The sequence below is a fragment of the Cervus elaphus genome, chromosome 12 (assembly GCF_910594005.1).
Source record: "Cervus elaphus chromosome 12, mCerEla1.1, whole genome shotgun sequence".
In the NCBI taxonomy this organism is placed as follows: Eukaryota; Metazoa; Chordata; class Mammalia; order Artiodactyla; family Cervidae; genus Cervus; species Cervus elaphus.
In genome coordinates this window covers 1,727,919-1,744,924 of record NC_057826.1, presented here as the reverse complement: position 1 = coordinate 1,744,924, position 17,006 = coordinate 1,727,919, and the positions used below count along the sequence as shown (strand labels likewise).

Sequence of the window (17,006 nt, the reverse complement as noted above, 5' to 3'; positions counted from 1 at the left end):
ATGTAAAACAAATTTTCTGATCCTTGAATGTTTTTCCTCGAACAACTGCAAGGCTAGTTTAGCCTTTTGCCAAACGTCTTGGCCGTCTTGCGGTTACCTTAATCCAGAAAACTTCCCTTAGTCGCTTGTCTTAAATATTGGGGTCTTGGGGAGTTGGGAGGGTGAGTTCTCTGAGCGGTCACTTCTGGCCACTTAGTGTCTTTCTGTGAGGCAGAGTTGATTCTTCGAGTATTTGTATTTGAAGAAAAGTCAGTGCAAACGCCGTGCCTCGTCCTGTTAGATGCGTTGCAGGTGGGGCTAATTTGGTTACAGCTGGGGCGCTGCCTTCCCTCCTGTATTAGACGCTCGCTCTCGCCTGTGCCCCCGTCTGGGGAGGGGCTACATCCAAGCGTTTAGGGCAGAGTTGTGCAATTAGAATCACTTCTTCTTGAAATGGAGACCGATTGGAAACATCTTTTTAAGTGTCCAACGAATTTCCTGTGAAAGCCGGTTGCAGCCCCTAATTTTTGCTAAAGTTACATGTCTTTCAATAAAATTTTATTTTTAAATCCGTTGCATACAGGTGTATGTAATATTGTCTAAGAAAGCCTTACAGACTACGCTGAGGCTTTGGTTTTCTTTGAAGAAAAATGTAGATTGAGAAACGTTCAAATTGTTTCTCTCTTGCATGTTTTATACATGTAATTTAAAAGAAGGACCCCACGTACATCCAGAAATTCTGCTGTTTTAACAGCATCAAAAATGGGTTAATATTTTGATGGCTTAAAGCTTAAATTTTTAGCAAAAAAAAAAAAAATTGTGTTGAAAGAAAAATTTTAATAGAAAAGAACAAGGTAATATTTAACTGCACAGAATGGAAAAATTGTTGAGGGATTAAAGTGGTTTATGGTAGAATTCACTGAGAAAAACACTTTCTCAATGAAATTTCTTCAGTGTTGGTAAAATTCAGATTAAAATATATGTGTGTGCTCAGTTATGTCTGACTCTTTGCAACCCTATGACTGTAGCCCACCAGGCTCCTCTGTCCATGGGATTCTCCAGGCAAGAATGCTGGAGTGGGTTGCCGTTTCCTCCTCCAGGGGATCTTCTGGACTCAGGGATAGAACCCGAGTCTCTTGTGTCTCCTGCATTGTCAGGGAAATCCTTTTACCGTTGCACCACCTGGGAAGCCCAGATTAAAACATACATAGACTTAAAGACAGAACAAAAAATGTTTTTAAGGGGAAAGCATCAACTGGATCAATTAGAATCTTTAAAAATGAGCATGGAGGGGGGCAAAGGAGACACAGTGGCTTGAGGCCAGTTTAGACTGGATCCTGGGACAGAAAAATAAAAAAAAGGATGGTGGTGGAAAAATTGATCATCGGTGAAATCTAAATAAGCCGAGTTCAGTGGACAGTAATGTTGGTTTTTTAGATTTGGCAAAGGTATCACAGTAATGTTACATTTTTACATCAAGGAAAACTAGTTGAGGCACTAGAGGAATTTTCTGTATTATCTCTGCAACTCCTCTGTAAGTCTCAAATTCCTCCCCAGATGCGCTGGGGTCAAGAGGGCCTGGACCAGAGGGAAAAACCACGCAAACCTACTGCTTCTCCCCCGTAAGCCCTGCCGCGCACTCCCCAGAGGAGCCCCGTCGTTGCGCCAAACTGACTTCATTCCGGGTACTTGTACCTGAATCCGTGGCCTCCCTGGTGCCTCAGTGGTGAAGACTCCGCCTGTAATGCGGGAGATGCGGTTCGATCCCTGGGTCAGAAAGAGCCCCTGGAGAAGAGAATGGCAGCCCAGTGTTATTGCCTGGGAAGTCCCACGCACAGAGGAGCCTGGAGGGCCAGTCCATGGGGTCACAAAGAGTCAGAACTTAGCGACTGAACAACAGCTACAGGCCGAGGCCACGCCCGCCCTCAGTGCCCGCGAGTGCACGGCCAGCCTCTGCCCCTCCCGACAGCACCTTCCCCGGGCCCCAGACAGCCTGCTGCCTGGCGTCCACTCTCTTGGACCTCCCAGTACGTGGACCCGGTACTCCACCTTGGCCACGTAGTGAAGTCATCTGAGGTGCTTTAACAGTTCCTAGTGCTGGTTCACTGCTCCCAGAGGTCCTGATTTAAGTCGTCTAGGGCATGGCCGGGCGTCTGGATACTAAAAGCCTCCCCAAGTGACTCTAATGTGTAGCCAAGCTTGAGAACCCCAGGGATCACCTCACTAAATCCTAGCAGTCCTTGAAAACTCTGGTGACGCCCTCACTTAATTACAGCAGCCCTTGTCTGTCCTCCAAACCTTGGAGGTCAGGCATGCTCCTTCCAACACAGATGCCTGCATATATACATTACATGCATTCTGCTTTCACATATGTTAATTAGCACCCTGAAAGCAAAAGTTTTTTTTGCAAATTTGTGTCTCCACTGTCTTCCCTGGTGGCTCAGACAGCAAAGAATCTGGCTGCAATGCAGGAGACCCAGGTTCCATCCCTGGGTTGGGAAGATCCCCTGGAGGAGGAAAAGGCAACCCACTCCAGGATTCTTGCCTGGAGAATTCCATGGACAGAGGAGCCTGGCGGGCTACAGTCCACGGGGTCGCAGAGTCGAACTCGACTAAACAGCTAACAGTCTTTTTCACTTGCGTCTCCACCACCGGGAGGCGTGTGCTTCTGACTCTGAGGATAGTCTTGGGAGTCATCCTGAGAGTGAAGGATAGCTGCGGGTTTCTCTTCTGGAAGCAGATGGCCCTGACCGTCCGGAGGGACTTCACTGTTGGGTGGGGCCCGGCCTCACTGGGGAGCAGCCCCCTGTGCCTTCTGGGCGACCCTCGTCTCTGACGGAGCTGCTCAGCCCTCTGATCACTGCCTGTCACAGCGGAGACTTTCGGGGGCCCCCTGAATGCAGCCTGGGCAGAGCCCCCTCTCTCACCTGCACTTAAAGCCCAAATCAGATCACAATCCCTGGACTCTCACTCAGCCAGTGCCCACGCCAGCCTCCAGGGGAACTGTGCCTTTGAGATGTTTGATCTGGGCTGGGATCCGGTCCTGTCCCGGCCTCTGAGTGTCAGCTCCCCAAAGACGGGGGGTAGTTCAGGGAGTTTTTCTTGGCTTCTTAGTGTTTTAATCACAGCCGTCGATGGAGTCTCCCCGAGACTGACCAACTCAGTCTCTGAAAGGTAACGGCTGGGGACCTGAGTCCACGTTCCTCACATGATGCTGGGGAGCCAGCCCACTGCTGCTGCAATTTGGGCTCCACTGGGAACTGCATCACCCCCATGGGGCTGGTTTGGAACTCATGGTTCCTTGTGAAAATCTGGAGTTTACAAAGACATCAGGTCCACGCCCTCTGCCTGAAGAGACCACATGTGGTGGTGAATGTCTGAGTGGTTTGTAAACTCCCCAGATGGTTCAAACATGCAGTCCTGATCTGATGTCGGGATTAGCAGACCTTTTCTGTAAAGGGCCAGTGAATAAGTATTTCAGTCTATGTGGCCCCTGGGGCTCGCCTTCTCCACTGTGGTGTGAAAGCCGCTGCGTGAGTGAACGCGTGTGTGCTAGGCTATGTTCTAGTAACACTTCATTTGTGAAAATAGTCTGCAGGCGGACGTAGCTCTCGGGTCCTAGTTGGTCCACCCCCAATAGAACTACCTGGAGAGCTACAAAATTGTCTTCTCCCCCAGAGCCAATTAAATCTCATTCTCCATGGGTGGTCCTCAGTTCAGTTCAGTTCAATTGCTCAGTTGTGTCCAACTCTTTGTGACCCCATGAATCGCAGCACACCAGGCCTCCCTGTCCATCACCAACACCTGGAGTTTACTCAAATCCATGTCCATTGAGTCTGATGATGCCATCCAACCATCTCATCCTCTGTCGTCCCCTTCTCCTCCCGCCTTCAATCTTTCCCAGCATCAGGGTCTTTTCCAATGAGTCAGCTCTTCCCATCAGGTGTCTAAAGTATTGGAGTCTCATCTTCAACATCAGTCCTTCCAATGAATATTCAGGACTGATTTCCTTTAGGATGGACTGGTTGGATCTCCTTGCAGTCCAAGGGACTCTTGAGAGTCTTCTCCAACACCTCAGTTCAAAAGCATCAATTCTTTGGTGCTCAGCTTTCTTTATGGTCCAACTCTCATATCCATACATGACTACTGGAAAAACCATAGACTTGACTAGACAGACCTTTGTTGGCAAAATAATGTCTCTGCTTTTTAACATGCTGTGTAGGTTGGTCATAACTTTTCTTCCAAGGAGCAAGCATCTTTTAATTTCATGGCTGCAATCACCATCTGCAGTGACTTTGGAGCCTCAAAAAATAAAGTCTGACACTGTTTCCCCTGTTTCCCGATCTATTTGCCATGAATTGATGGGACCAGATGCCATGATCTTAGTTTTCTGAATGTTGAGCTTTAAGCCAACTTTTTCACTCTCTTCTTTCACTTTCAACAAGAGGCTCTTTAGTTCTTCTTCACTTTCTGCCATAAGGGTGGTGTCATCTGCATAGCTGAGGTTATTGATATTTCTCCTGGCAATCTTGATTCCAGCTTGTGCTTCATCCAGCCCAGCGTTTCTCATGATGTACTCTGCATATATGTTGAATAAGCAGGGTGACAATATATAGCCTTGACGTACTCCTTTCCCAATTTGAAACCAGTCTGTTGTTCCATGTCTGGTTCTGACTATTGCTTCCTGACCTGCATACAGGTTTCTCAGGAGGCAGGTCAGGTGGTCTGGTCTCTCTTGAAGAATTTTCCACAGTTTATTGTGATCCACACAGTCAAAGGCTTTGACATAGTCAATAAAGCAGAAATAGATGTTTTTCTGGAACTTTCTTGCTTTTTCCAGTGGATGTTGGCAATTTGATCTCTGGTTCCTCTGCCTTTTCTAAAACCAGCTTAAACATCTGGAAGTTCATGGTTCACATACTGTTGAAGCCTGGCTTGGAGAATTTTGAGCATTAGTTTATTAGTGTGTGAGATGAGTGCAATTGTGTGGTAGTTTGAGCATTCTTTGGCATTGGGCTGGGTGGTCCCCAGCCGCTGGTATTCATGAAAACCTCTTCAGCTGAGTTTTCAATTCTCCAAGGTCAAGAACCACAACTGTTATGCACTACCATCACACACATCGTCCTCAAAGTCTTCTCTGAGATGACATTTAGTGTGCTGCAGAGAATTTTTTGTTTCTGTGTTTGCTTGATTTTTAAAATTTATTTAAATGAAAGGATTCCAATCATATTGTTCTCTGCCTGCCTCTCCCTGGACCACAACTTTTTAATGAGTTGACTGCACTACATAGGTGCAGTCAAATGTATAAATCTTGTGCCCACCTTGATGAGTTTTTACATTTATTGATTGCACTCTTCTTCACAGATATGATAGCCTTGTAACCACCAGTCAAATCAAAGTATAGCCTGCTGAGGTTTTTTTGAAGCCTGCTCTGAAATCTATATTCTCTAGGAATAGGTGTCACTAAGGCCCCAAGTATTTGGCGCTTGCTTTGCCCAAATATTTTCTGGCCGTTAACGGGGATGAAAGCAAGCCTGGGGTGTGCCTGGCACTTTCCACTGCATACCTCGTTGCCATGGCACACGGCGCCCTTGGAGGACAAGGTCTGAGGGCCTTCTTGCCCCTCGATTACCAGGAAACAGGTGGCACGCACTTGCATGGACTCTGCTGGGAAGGCAGCAAGCAAATGAGCGGACAGCTCGTTCCAGCACAGCAGCAGCTCAAGCTCCGTCTTCGCGTGGTCCCTGGCTTCTCCCGTCCCAGGGGAGCCGGGCACAGCCGGCCGGGGGATCGCTGCTCCCGGGGACCCCAAGTGCAGGAGATCCCTTGTCCAAAAGGAACTGCAAGCAAGCGTGCTCAGCGTTTTTCCCACAGGGAGACATTAGCTTTATTTTTGTGTGTGTGATGAAATTGGCATAGCATAAAATTCACCTTTTTGAAGAAAAAAGTTTCATTTTATTTATGCTGCACTGGGTCTCCGCTGATGCAGGCGGGCTTCCTCTAGTCATGGTGCATGGGCTTCTGGCTGCAATGCTTTCTCTGGTTGCAGGTTCCCGGCTGTAGGTGCTTCAGTAGTTGTGGCCTGCGGCAGGTGGCATCTTCCCAGACCTGGGATCAAACCCATGCCCCTGTGTTGGCAAGCAGACTCTTAAGCACTGGACCACCAGGGGAGTCCCTCAGATTTGCCTTTTTTAAAGTGCTCAGTTCAGGGTCCTTTGATACGTTCACCAAATACCTGTATCTAGTCCTGGAACATTTTCATCACCCTAGAGAACAACTCTACACCCTTTAAGAGCCACCCTCGTTCCGCCGCACCCCTCAGCTCCTGGCGACCACCCGTCTGCTTGCTGCCTCTGTGAATTAGCTCGTATAAAGACGGTCATTTGACATTGTGGCCTTTGGGGTCTAGCTTCTTTGATTGAACATAACGTTTTAGTGGTTCATCCGCACTGTGGCATATATCAGGGCTTCATACTTGATGGACATTTGGGTTGTTACCACCTTTGCGCTATTCTACACAGTGCTGCTATAAACATTTGTATATTCATATTTGATTACTGGTTTTCAGTGTTTAAGGTGTACATCGAGGAGTGGAATTGCTGGCTCACCTGATAATTCTATGTTTGATATTTTGAAGAACCTCCATGCTGTTTTACACAGCAGCTGCAACATTTTATATCACACACCAGAAATGTACAAGTGTTCCGGTTTCTCCATATCCTCACCAACACTTGTTATTTTCCATTTTATTAACGGTCATCCTACTTGCTTGCTTGCTCACTCAGTTGTGTCTGACTTTGAGCCCCCATGGGCTGCAGCATGCCAGGCTTCCCCGTCCTTCACTATCTCCCGGAGTTTGCTTACACTTAATGTCCATTAATGTCACACTTAACACCATCCAACTATCTCATCCTCTATCATCCCCTTCTCCTCCCACCTTCAATCTTTCCCAGCATCAGGGTCTTTTCCAATGAGTCAGTTCTTCACATCAGGTGGCCAAAGTATTGGAGTTTCAGCTTCAGCATCAGTCCTTCCAACGAGTTTTCAGGGTTCATTTCCTTTAAGGTCAACTGGTTTGATTTCCTTGTGTCCAAAGGACTCTCAAGAGTCTTCTCTAGCACAATTCGAAAGCATCAATTCTTCAGCACTCAGCCTTCTTTATGGTCCAACTCTCACATCCATACATGACTACTGGAAAAACCATAGCTTTGACTATAGGGATCTTTGTAAGCAAAGTAATGTCTCTGCTTTTTAATACACTGTCTAGGTTTATCATAGCTTTTCTTCCAAGGAGCAAGCGTCTTTTAATTTCATGACTGCAGTGCAGTCACTGTCTGCAGTGACTTTGGAGTCCAAGAGAATAAAGATATTCTAGATACAGGACCCTAATCACTAGGCACTTATCATCTATATTATTTGCAAATATTTTCTCCTACTTTGCATGTTGTCCTTTGATAATGTCCTCTGATGCACCAAAGTTTTAAATTCTGGTGGACTTCAATATACCTAATTTTTTCTTATGATTTTGGTGTCATACCTAAGGCACCATTGCTAAATCCTAGAATGCAAGCAAATCTGCTCCATGCCTCAGAGCAGTTTTGGAAACAATCTTGAACAGAGCTGCTAATACCCTTTGCTCAGAAGATAGGCAGAAAGATTAGAATTATCTCCCAATAGGCCAACATGCAAAGACTGAGATGAGAGACAGAGCTGAAAAAAAGAGTCTTTGTAGAAGTTTAGGGACTGGGCCCAGTAGTCCTAGAGCGGAAGATTGCTTTCCCTTGGTCTGGTCATATGAGCCAGTCCCCCTTTTCAGCTTATACTGGCTTGACCTGGGAGATAATTTTTTGAATTTCCTATAATCATAAGACTTAAAAATGTTTTTAATTTTTTACTTAGTGAGTTATCCTTCCATTACTGGAAGTACATAATTGATCAAACCCATGGGTTTCCCAAGCGGCTCCGTGGTAAAGAATCCTCCTGTTAATGCAGGAGATAACAAGAGACTTGGGTTTGATCCCCGGGTCAGGAATATCCTCTGGAGGAGGAAATGGCAGCACACTCCAGTATTCTTGCCTGGAAAATTCCATGGACAGAGGAGCCCTGGTGGGCTACAGTCTATGGGGTCGCAAAGAGTCTGACACGACTGAGCGGCTAACACACCAACACATTATTATGGAAGAAGGAGAGGATGAATTTAGAAAGAAAGTCTAAATTTAGAAGGAAATTTAGAAGGAAACTCTGGCTTCGAGCTGTTCACGGGAGAGAGGGCGGTGGCCTTAGCCACACGGAGAAGTGGACGGATGGGGAGGCATTCGGTTCTTCAGCAACGGGGTCTGAGGGCTGCTCTGAGAGCGCAGGGGAGGCGGGGTCGGCGCCCGGATCTCTGGCCCGGTCTCTGAGCGGGGGGCAGTGAGGCTCCCCGCAGAGGCAGGGGCCGCCGCGCGCTGCAGAGCTTGAGGGTGGCGCAGGCGCCTCATGGGAATTACAGGTTTATGGAAATGCTGACTCTCTCCGCAGGTTTCTGTTAATCAAGGAGAGTGTTTTGTGAACGGGGTAGAGCTGCTGAGGCGGCGCTTGGCGGCTTCCTCCCCGCGCCCCGCTTTGAGCTCCGTGGCTTCCCTGGGATGTTTTACACCCACCCAGGAGAGCCAGCCAGCCCGGACGTCGTCAGGCCAGAGCCGTGTCATCAGCGGGGTGGCGTTCGGGCGCCTGTGTGCGTTATAATGAGACAGCTGGATCTCCGGCAAAATGGTTCGGGCGGGTCTTGGTGGTGGTGTTTGTTGTTGACTGTTTTATACGAACTCTATTTCAGTTTCCCCCCATGATAAATGTAGTCTACACTCGTTAGAGAAAAAAGTCAGAAACTCCAGAGAAGCAGAAGGAAGGAGGAGATTACACATAAACCCACCAGCTAACTTTATCATTAGTACCTTGTTGGATTTCCTTTTAACCTTATCTCTATGCATTTTTCCTTTTTTTAAAAAAAAAATTTTAATGAGTATAGTTGATTCACTATACTCACAACAAAAAAAAATGTGTTTATGCATTTTTAACTTTAGATATTCTGCATCTTTTTCTTAAGTAAACACCATAATACGAGCATTTTTCATCATTTTGATAGCTTCACAAATGGTCTGTGTTGGAGCATGTACCATCTTCTGTTTTATTTGCCCTCTTTCACTGGACATTTAGGTTGTTACTGGTTTTTCACTACCTGTAATGCTGTGAGTACCACCAGCAAAGTTCTCTCTGCGTTTAGCATCTGTTCCTCAGAAGTAACAGAATATGATGTTCACCAGATGGCCCAAGGCATTCAGTAAATAGCGAAATAAAAAGGCTGTCACTGGGGGAGAACACCATTAGAATTAATTTTTAAATCGCAGCTGAGCTGATGGAAGACAAAGTGTGCGCATATTTGCCCCGTGACATTCTGTTCTTTCCGCGCACACCCAATAGACCCTTCCACCGAAATCAAAGCCACACAGGCTGAGGAGGGACCTAGTCCAGGGGTCCCCAAGCTCCAGGCCACAGATTGGTGCCTCCCGTCAGACCAGCAGCAGCGTTAGACTAGAAACGAACTGCACAGTAACTGTAACATGCACGAATCACCCTGAAACCGTCCCCCTGCCCAGGGCATGCAGAAATTGTCTTTCAGGTGACTGGTCCCTGGTGCCAAAAAAGCGGGGGGCCACCGTCTAGTAGATTTCCCTTCACAGGGGTTTTTCCATTGCACATTCTCCCAGCAGTCGCAGGTGATGGCATTTTACAGAGGAGGACGTGCCCAGTGACTCTGCCAGAATTGCAGAGCAGTGGTGGAGATGGGACAGCGTCTCAAGCTGCCCTGGCTCGCAGCCACCCATTTGGACTCACTGAGCCGCTGCTGTATTCACAACCACGGAGAAGCTTCAGGGGAAACAGGTGAGAAGGCCACCCACCTAAGAGCTTGTGCTTATTACGGGAGATCAGAGGCCCTAATGATGCTGTGACGCTGTCACAGTGCTGCCCTCAATATGCCAGCAAATCTGGAAAACTCAGCAGTGGCCACAGGACTGGAAAAGGTCAGTATTCATTCCAGTCCCAAAGAAAGGCAATGCCAAAGAATGCCAAAACTACCGCACAATTGCACTCATCTCACACGCTAGTAAAGTAATGCTCAAAATTCCCCAAGCCAGGCTTCAGCAATACGTGAACCATGAACTTCCAGATGTTCAAGCTGGTTTTAGAAAAGGCAGAGGAACCAGAGATCAAATTGCCAATATCTGTTGGATCATCGGAAAAGCAAGAGAGTTCCAGAAAAACATCTATTTCTGCTTTATTGACTATGCCAAAGCCTTTGACTGTGTGGATCACAATAAACTGTGGGAAATTCTGAAAGAATTTTCTGGGAATACCAGACCACCTGACCTACCTCCTGAGAAATCTGCATGCAGGTCAGGAAGCAACAGTTAGAACTGGACATGGAACAACAGACTGGTTCCAAATCGGGAAAGGAGTACGTCAAGGCTGTAGATTATCACCCTGCTTATTTAACTTATATGCAGAGTAAAAGTGAAAAGTGTAAGTGAAAGTTGCTCAGTCCTGTCTGATAGTCCATGGAATTCTCCAGGCCAGAATACTGGAGTGGGTAGCCTTTCCCTTCTCCAGGGGATCTTCCCAACCCAGGGATTGAACCCAGGTCTCCTGTATCACAGGCTGATTCTTTACCAGCTGAGCCACAGGAGTACGTCATGCCAAATGCCAGACTGGATGAAGCACAAGCTGGAATCAGGATTGCCAGGAGAAATATCAATAACCTCAGATATGCAGATAACACCACCCTTATGGCAGAAAGCAAAGAAGAACTAAAGAGCCTCTTGATGAAAGTGAAAGAGGAGAGTGAGAAAGTTGGCTTAAAACTCAACATTTAGAAAACTAATATCATGGCATCCAGTCCCATCACTTCACGGCAAATAGATGGGGAAACAATGGAAATGGTGACAAACTATTTTTTGGGCTCCAAAGTCACTGCAGATGGTGACTGCAGCCATGAAATTAAAAGATGCTTGCTCCTTGGAAGAAAAGCTATAACCAACCTAGACAGCATATTAAAAAGCAGAGACATTACTTTGCTAACAAAGGTCCATCTAGTCAAGGCTATGGTTTTTCCAGTAGTCATGTATGGACGTGAGAGTTGGACTATAAAGAAAGCTGAGCGCCTAAGAATTGATGCTTTTGAACTGTGGTGTTGGAGAAGACTCTTGAGAGTCCCTTGGACTGCAAGGAGATCCAACCAGTCCATCCTAAAGGAAATCAGTCCTGGGTGTTCATTGGAAGGACTGATGTTGAAGCTGAAACGCCAATACTTTGGCCACCTGATGCGAATAACTGACTCCTTGGAAAAGACCCTGATGTTGGGAAAGATTGAAGGTGGGAGGAGAAGGTGACTACAGAGGATGAGATGGTTGGATGGCATCACCAACTCAATGGACATGAGTTTGAGTAAACTCCGGGAGTTGGTGATGGACAGGGAGGCCTGGCATGCTGTGGTTCATGGGGTCGCAAAGAGTCAGACACAACTGAGCAAGTGAACTGAATTGAATTGAGAGGCACTAAATGCTTCAAAGGATATATTCCTCTCCTTGGGCTGCCCTAACAAAGCACCTCAGACTTGATAGCTTAAACAAGAGGAATTTACTTTCTTACAGTTCTGGAGGCTTGAAGTCCAGAGTCAAGGTGTTGGCTGGGTTGGTTTCTTCCGAGATCTTTTCCTGGAACGTGTAGACAGCTGTGTCCCCCACGTCCACACACTCTTCCCTCGCTGTATCTGCTGTGTCCGCATCTTCTATGAGAACACCAGGCATTCTAGATTAGGGCCCTACCCTTAACTTCGCTTAAGTAGCTCATTTTGACCTCGTTTTAACTTAATTTCCTTATTGAGTTACTAAGTTCCTATATTTCCTGCCTCCAAATCTTCCCACCTCCTGAGATACTGGGGGTGAGGATTTCAACATACGGATTGGATTGGGGGAGCGGCTCAGCCCGTCACAGAAGGTCACAGAATGTGAAATCTGCCTAATTCCGAATCAGTGCATCTCCACCTCAGCGGGCTTCGACATCACCTGGGGAGTTTTTTTTTAACAAATAACCGTGCCTCCCCCAACCCCCACCCCCGGATAGTCTCCCTTGACTGATCTGTGGAGCATCCGGCAAAGGTGTATCCTGAAAGCTCCTAGTGATTTGAATGTGCTCCCAGGACTGGGAGCCTTGTTGAGCTGAGATGCCAGACAGAAACTGTTTTCATTTTCCTAAAGCTGTCCTTCTTTCTGTCCCGCCAGCACCTAGCTTTATACAGCATAGACTACCTTCTGACTGACAAAGTATCAGAGCTGAGTGCACGCTCAGCTTTCTCTTTTATTCATTAAAGGAGATAGTCATTCTGTGACTCGCCAGACACTATGCTGATGTGAGTTGCTGAGTAACGACACCCAAAGATGTTCACGCCCTGCTCCCTGGAACCGTGAATAGGGAGATTATTCTGGATTATATGCCTGGGCTCTCATAGGGCGCTTAAAAACAGAGAACATTTCCTGGCAAACATCAGAGAAAGGTGACTAAGACGAGCAGAAGAGATTCAAAGCACGAAAGGGGCTCCATCTACCACTGACCATGGAAAGGGGGGACACTCGCCCGGGGATTGGGGGGGCCTCAGCCACCTGGGCAACTGGCGGCTGGGAATGGCCTTCAGCTCTCAGCCCACCAGGAGGTGGGTGCTCAGCTCTGTAACCTCAGGTCACTGAATTCTGACAACAGCTGACCAAGCTAGGGAGAAGCATTCACCCCCAGCAGCTCCAGAGAGAGAGGTACTGCAGACTTGTTTGGTTTTATTATTATTATTATTATTTTAATGGGAGGATAACTGCCTTACAGCATTGTGTGGGTTTCTGCCAACAGTCCCGAGCCTCCCTCCCCCATCCCATCCCCGCTTCTAGGTCATGGAGGGCCAGGTCTCATTTTTAGCTTGTTGAGGTCAAGTCAGACTTCTGGCCTCTAAATCTGTGAGATGATGAATTTGTGTTGTTCAGAGCCACTGAATTTGTGGTAACTTGTTATAGCAGCAGTACAAAACGAATAGAGCCTAAAAGGGAAAAATAAGATAAGAGCACATTCTCCCTGCGTCACGGACACAGCAACTCAGATTTGCCAAATGGCTTCCACTGTTGTCTGTGACTCTAGGATCAGTCCCAGTTGCCTCCTGCCTGTCCGTGAGGCCCTTCAAGAGTAGCAAGTGAGTCTGACTCAAGCTCCATTCAAATGACTGCTTCTGGTCTGAGTCTCATAGTGCGTAAGACTTCGTACGTGCCCCGTGAGTATGGAGCCTGTTTCCTCTAGGGCTTCCCTTTGGCTCAGAGGTAAATAATCCGCCTGCTAATGCAGGAGACTCAGGTTCACTCGCTGTATCAGGAACATCCCCTGGAGGAGGAAATGGGAACCCATCGGTATTCTCGCCTGGAGAATCCCTTGGATAAAGGAGCCCGGCAGGCTAAAATCCATGGGGTTGCAACAGAGTTGGACATGACAGAGCATCTAAACAACTATTTCCTTCAACCCTCTGCCTCCCAGGAGGAGCTGCACTGGCCCTCAAAGCCCTGGAGAAAACGTCTACATTTGTAATTATCCTGTTTGTGGGCTGCTCACCCCAGAGTGTGGGTCTTGACCCACTGCATCTCCACCCTTCCTACCCGATTCATTGTGGTTCCTTCTTTAGTTTTAGAAGCTCTCTTCTTTAGACTTTGGGTCATTCTCATTGACAATCGGGGCTTCCCTGGTAGCTCAGTGGTAAACAACCTGCCTGCAATGCAGGAGACACAGGTCTGATCCCAGGGTCGGGAAGATCCCCTGGAGGAGCAAATGGCAACCCACTCCAGCATTCTTGCCTGGAGAATCCCATGGATGGAGGAGCCTGGCGGGCTACGGTCCTCGGGGTCACAAAGAGTTGGTTACGGCCAGTGATGCAGCAGCAGCAGCAGCATTAACAATCGCCAAGTAAATGGCTGTAATTTGGTATGTCCATGGGAGGAGATAAGCTCAGGGTTTTCCTACTCTGCCATCCTGGGCACGCTTCCAAATTCTGCACTTAAAAAAAATTTTTTTTGACCATGGAGCACAGCTTGTGGGATCTTAGTTCCTTGACCAGGACTGAACCCGGGCCCTCAGCAGTGAGAGCAGGGTCTTAACCTCTGTTCTGCCAGGGAAGTCCCAGTTCCACACTTTTTTGGTGGAAGTTTCCCATGAAACGAGAATGAAAACCAGATGGATGGGAAAGGGAAATTTTGTGGCTAACATATAGGAACATATGTTAGGACTGATCACAGGAAGGACTGATCATATAGAAAGGGTAGACTTTAATAAAGAAATAATGTAATAGTAGCTCCTCAGACTTCAAAGGAGTATCTATCCTCTCCTACCATCAGCTCACAAATCTTCTTAATTTTAGGATGACAGCTCATAGTAAAATCATACGCTCCAAGTAAGGAAATGCTCAAAATTTTAAAAAGAAGATGACCAAAATCCCACAATGATGGGAGTGTGTCAAAGGGACACAGGAGCCAACTGAAAGAGCTCCAAGTGGCCAAAGCTGGGACAATTTGAGGAATAAAATAAAATAGTGTTGGATCATAACCCAAGTGGAAAGTAACTATCCATGAGTCTATACTAACATAAGGAAACGCTTCAATGACTTGAGCGGAGACAAGCCTCCCTGAAGGTCAGATGGTTTGCGTAGATACTGCACCCTCGGGGATGTGATGGGGCGCCTTCCCACCCTCGTGTGTGTGCACAGAGACCTCCCTACGAGCGCCGGGCGGAGAAGCCTGTCAGACTCCCCGCAGCCAGTGATCAAGGTTTTACTGCCATCTGTGATAAGGCATGTGGGTAAAGGGTTTCCTTGACGTGATGTGCTGAGCAGAGCACTTCCCTTCTGTGGTCTTCCTCCCCAGGGATGTGATATTAGACAGATATCACCTCAGTCTAACCATGAGAAGCTGGAGGAGGGCATGGCAGCCCACTCCAGTATTCTTGCCTGGAGAATCCCACGGACAGAGGAGCCTGGTGGGCTCAAAGGGTCAGACACGACCGAGCGACTCACACACACACACACACAACCATGAGAAAGCATCAGACAAGTCCCAGTTGAGGCGCGATCTGCAAAATACCTGACCAATACCTCAAGACTCTCAGGGTCACCCAAAACTTTCTGTCTAAGCAAGTGTCACAGACCAGTGCCATCTACCAAGACCTGATGGCTAAATATAATATGGGATATTAGATGGAATCCTGTAATGATAAAAGGACATGAGATAAAAATAAAGGAAGTCTGAATAAAGAAGGGACTTGATAACAATGCATCAATATTGCTTATTAATGGTAACAAATATACCATACTCATGTTGTTCTGTATTTGGCTTCCCTGGTGGCTGAGCAATAAAGAATCTGTCTGCCAACGCAGGAGACTCGGGTTGGATTCCTGGGTCGGGAGGATCCCCGGGAGAAGGAAATGGCAACCCGCTCCAGTATTCATGCCTGGAAATCCCCATGGACAGAGGAGCCTGGCAGGCTACTGTCTGTGGGGTTGTAAGTGTTGTTTAGTGATTAAACAGCAACAACAATTGCTTAGTAACGGTAACAAATATACCATACTCATAGAAACTGTTAATAATAGGGGAAACTGGGTGTCAGACATAGGAAGCTCTCTACTTTTTTTAGCAATTTTTTTGTGAGTTTAAAACTATTCTATAATAAAACTTAATTTTTTTTTAACTGACCACACCACGTGGCATGTGGGATAGATCCCTCACCAGGGATTGAACCCATGTCCTCTGCAGTGGAAGCACAGTCTTAATCACTGGACCACCAAGGAAGTCTCCAAACTTAATTTTTTTAAGTGAAAAACATTATCTGTACCTTACAAATGTTTCTTTCACCAAACCACATAAGTTCTGTAGAGTAAGAACCTTTCTACATGTCCCCAAGGGGAAGGGAGCTCTCTGTGTGTGGATCTGGGCACGGCCCTTAAGGAGTTAGAGGAAAGGGGCATTTATTCTGCAGGTGGTTTAAAAGTAGAAGCACTCACCATACTTGTTTTTGTACACTACTTTCTCTGCTTCACATACAACTCACTCATCATAGTTTATTAAGGCTATTAGATGTTCCAAAAGTATGTTTCATCTAACAAAGTACATTCTGTGACCATTTTGAGTATACTTTTGGGAAATAAGGAAAAATATGTATCATGAAAAACAGATGGAGCTTTGGTACTTGCCTGGGTTGAAGACAAACCTGCTTTGACTCTTGGCCTCTGGGAGCCCAGCTGGAACTCGTGCCACTTAGAAGAGCTTTCCACATTAGGACAGAGAGGGAGGCAGTAAATCCATCTGCACATGGGCATAAAAATGGGTGCTTTACCCTCTGGTCCATCAGAGGGAGAACAGGAATTGTGTATCTCATCTTAAATGATGAAGTCAATGGTGCAAACGTTTAAGGACGCTGAGAGGTGGTTAAGTTCTCTATCTTCAAATGAAACTGATTTATTCATTCAGAGAAAGAGTGACAGTTTTCCAAGCAGCAATTTATTTCCAGTCCCAGGGAAGATTCAACTGGTAGTAAGAGAAAAAAAAGGTTATAGCAAGAGTAGTAGTAATGCTCAGTTGTGTCCGACTCTTTGTGATCCCATGGTCCTCTGGGAGCTCAGCTCGAACTTAATGTTTAATATACACAGAAGAATGTGTGTGATACAAATATAACTTACAAATCATTCTAATGAGGTGGACACCCATGAACCACCCCCTGCTCTAAGAACTGGGGGTGCTACCTATATCATTGCATCTCCCCCTCTGTCCCCACCTCCCCTCCCTAAGAAGTGACCATTACCCCAAAGTATGTGATTATCAGCCCCCCAGTGTTTAAAAAGTTATACTTTCATCACATAAGTATATAGCCATGAGCAATATATTGTGTCATGTTCGGCTTTGAGGTTGACAAAAGATGAA

The 17,006-nt window shown here is 46.7% G+C and overlaps 1 protein-coding gene across 5 annotated transcripts in view; it reads left to right on the top strand.

The window, feature by feature from the left end:
- The window catches only part of KCNK13 (potassium two pore domain channel subfamily K member 13), a 107,700-nt gene that overhangs the window by 43,192 nt on the left and 47,502 nt on the right, over positions 1–17,006 (top strand). The window lies entirely within an intron of this gene.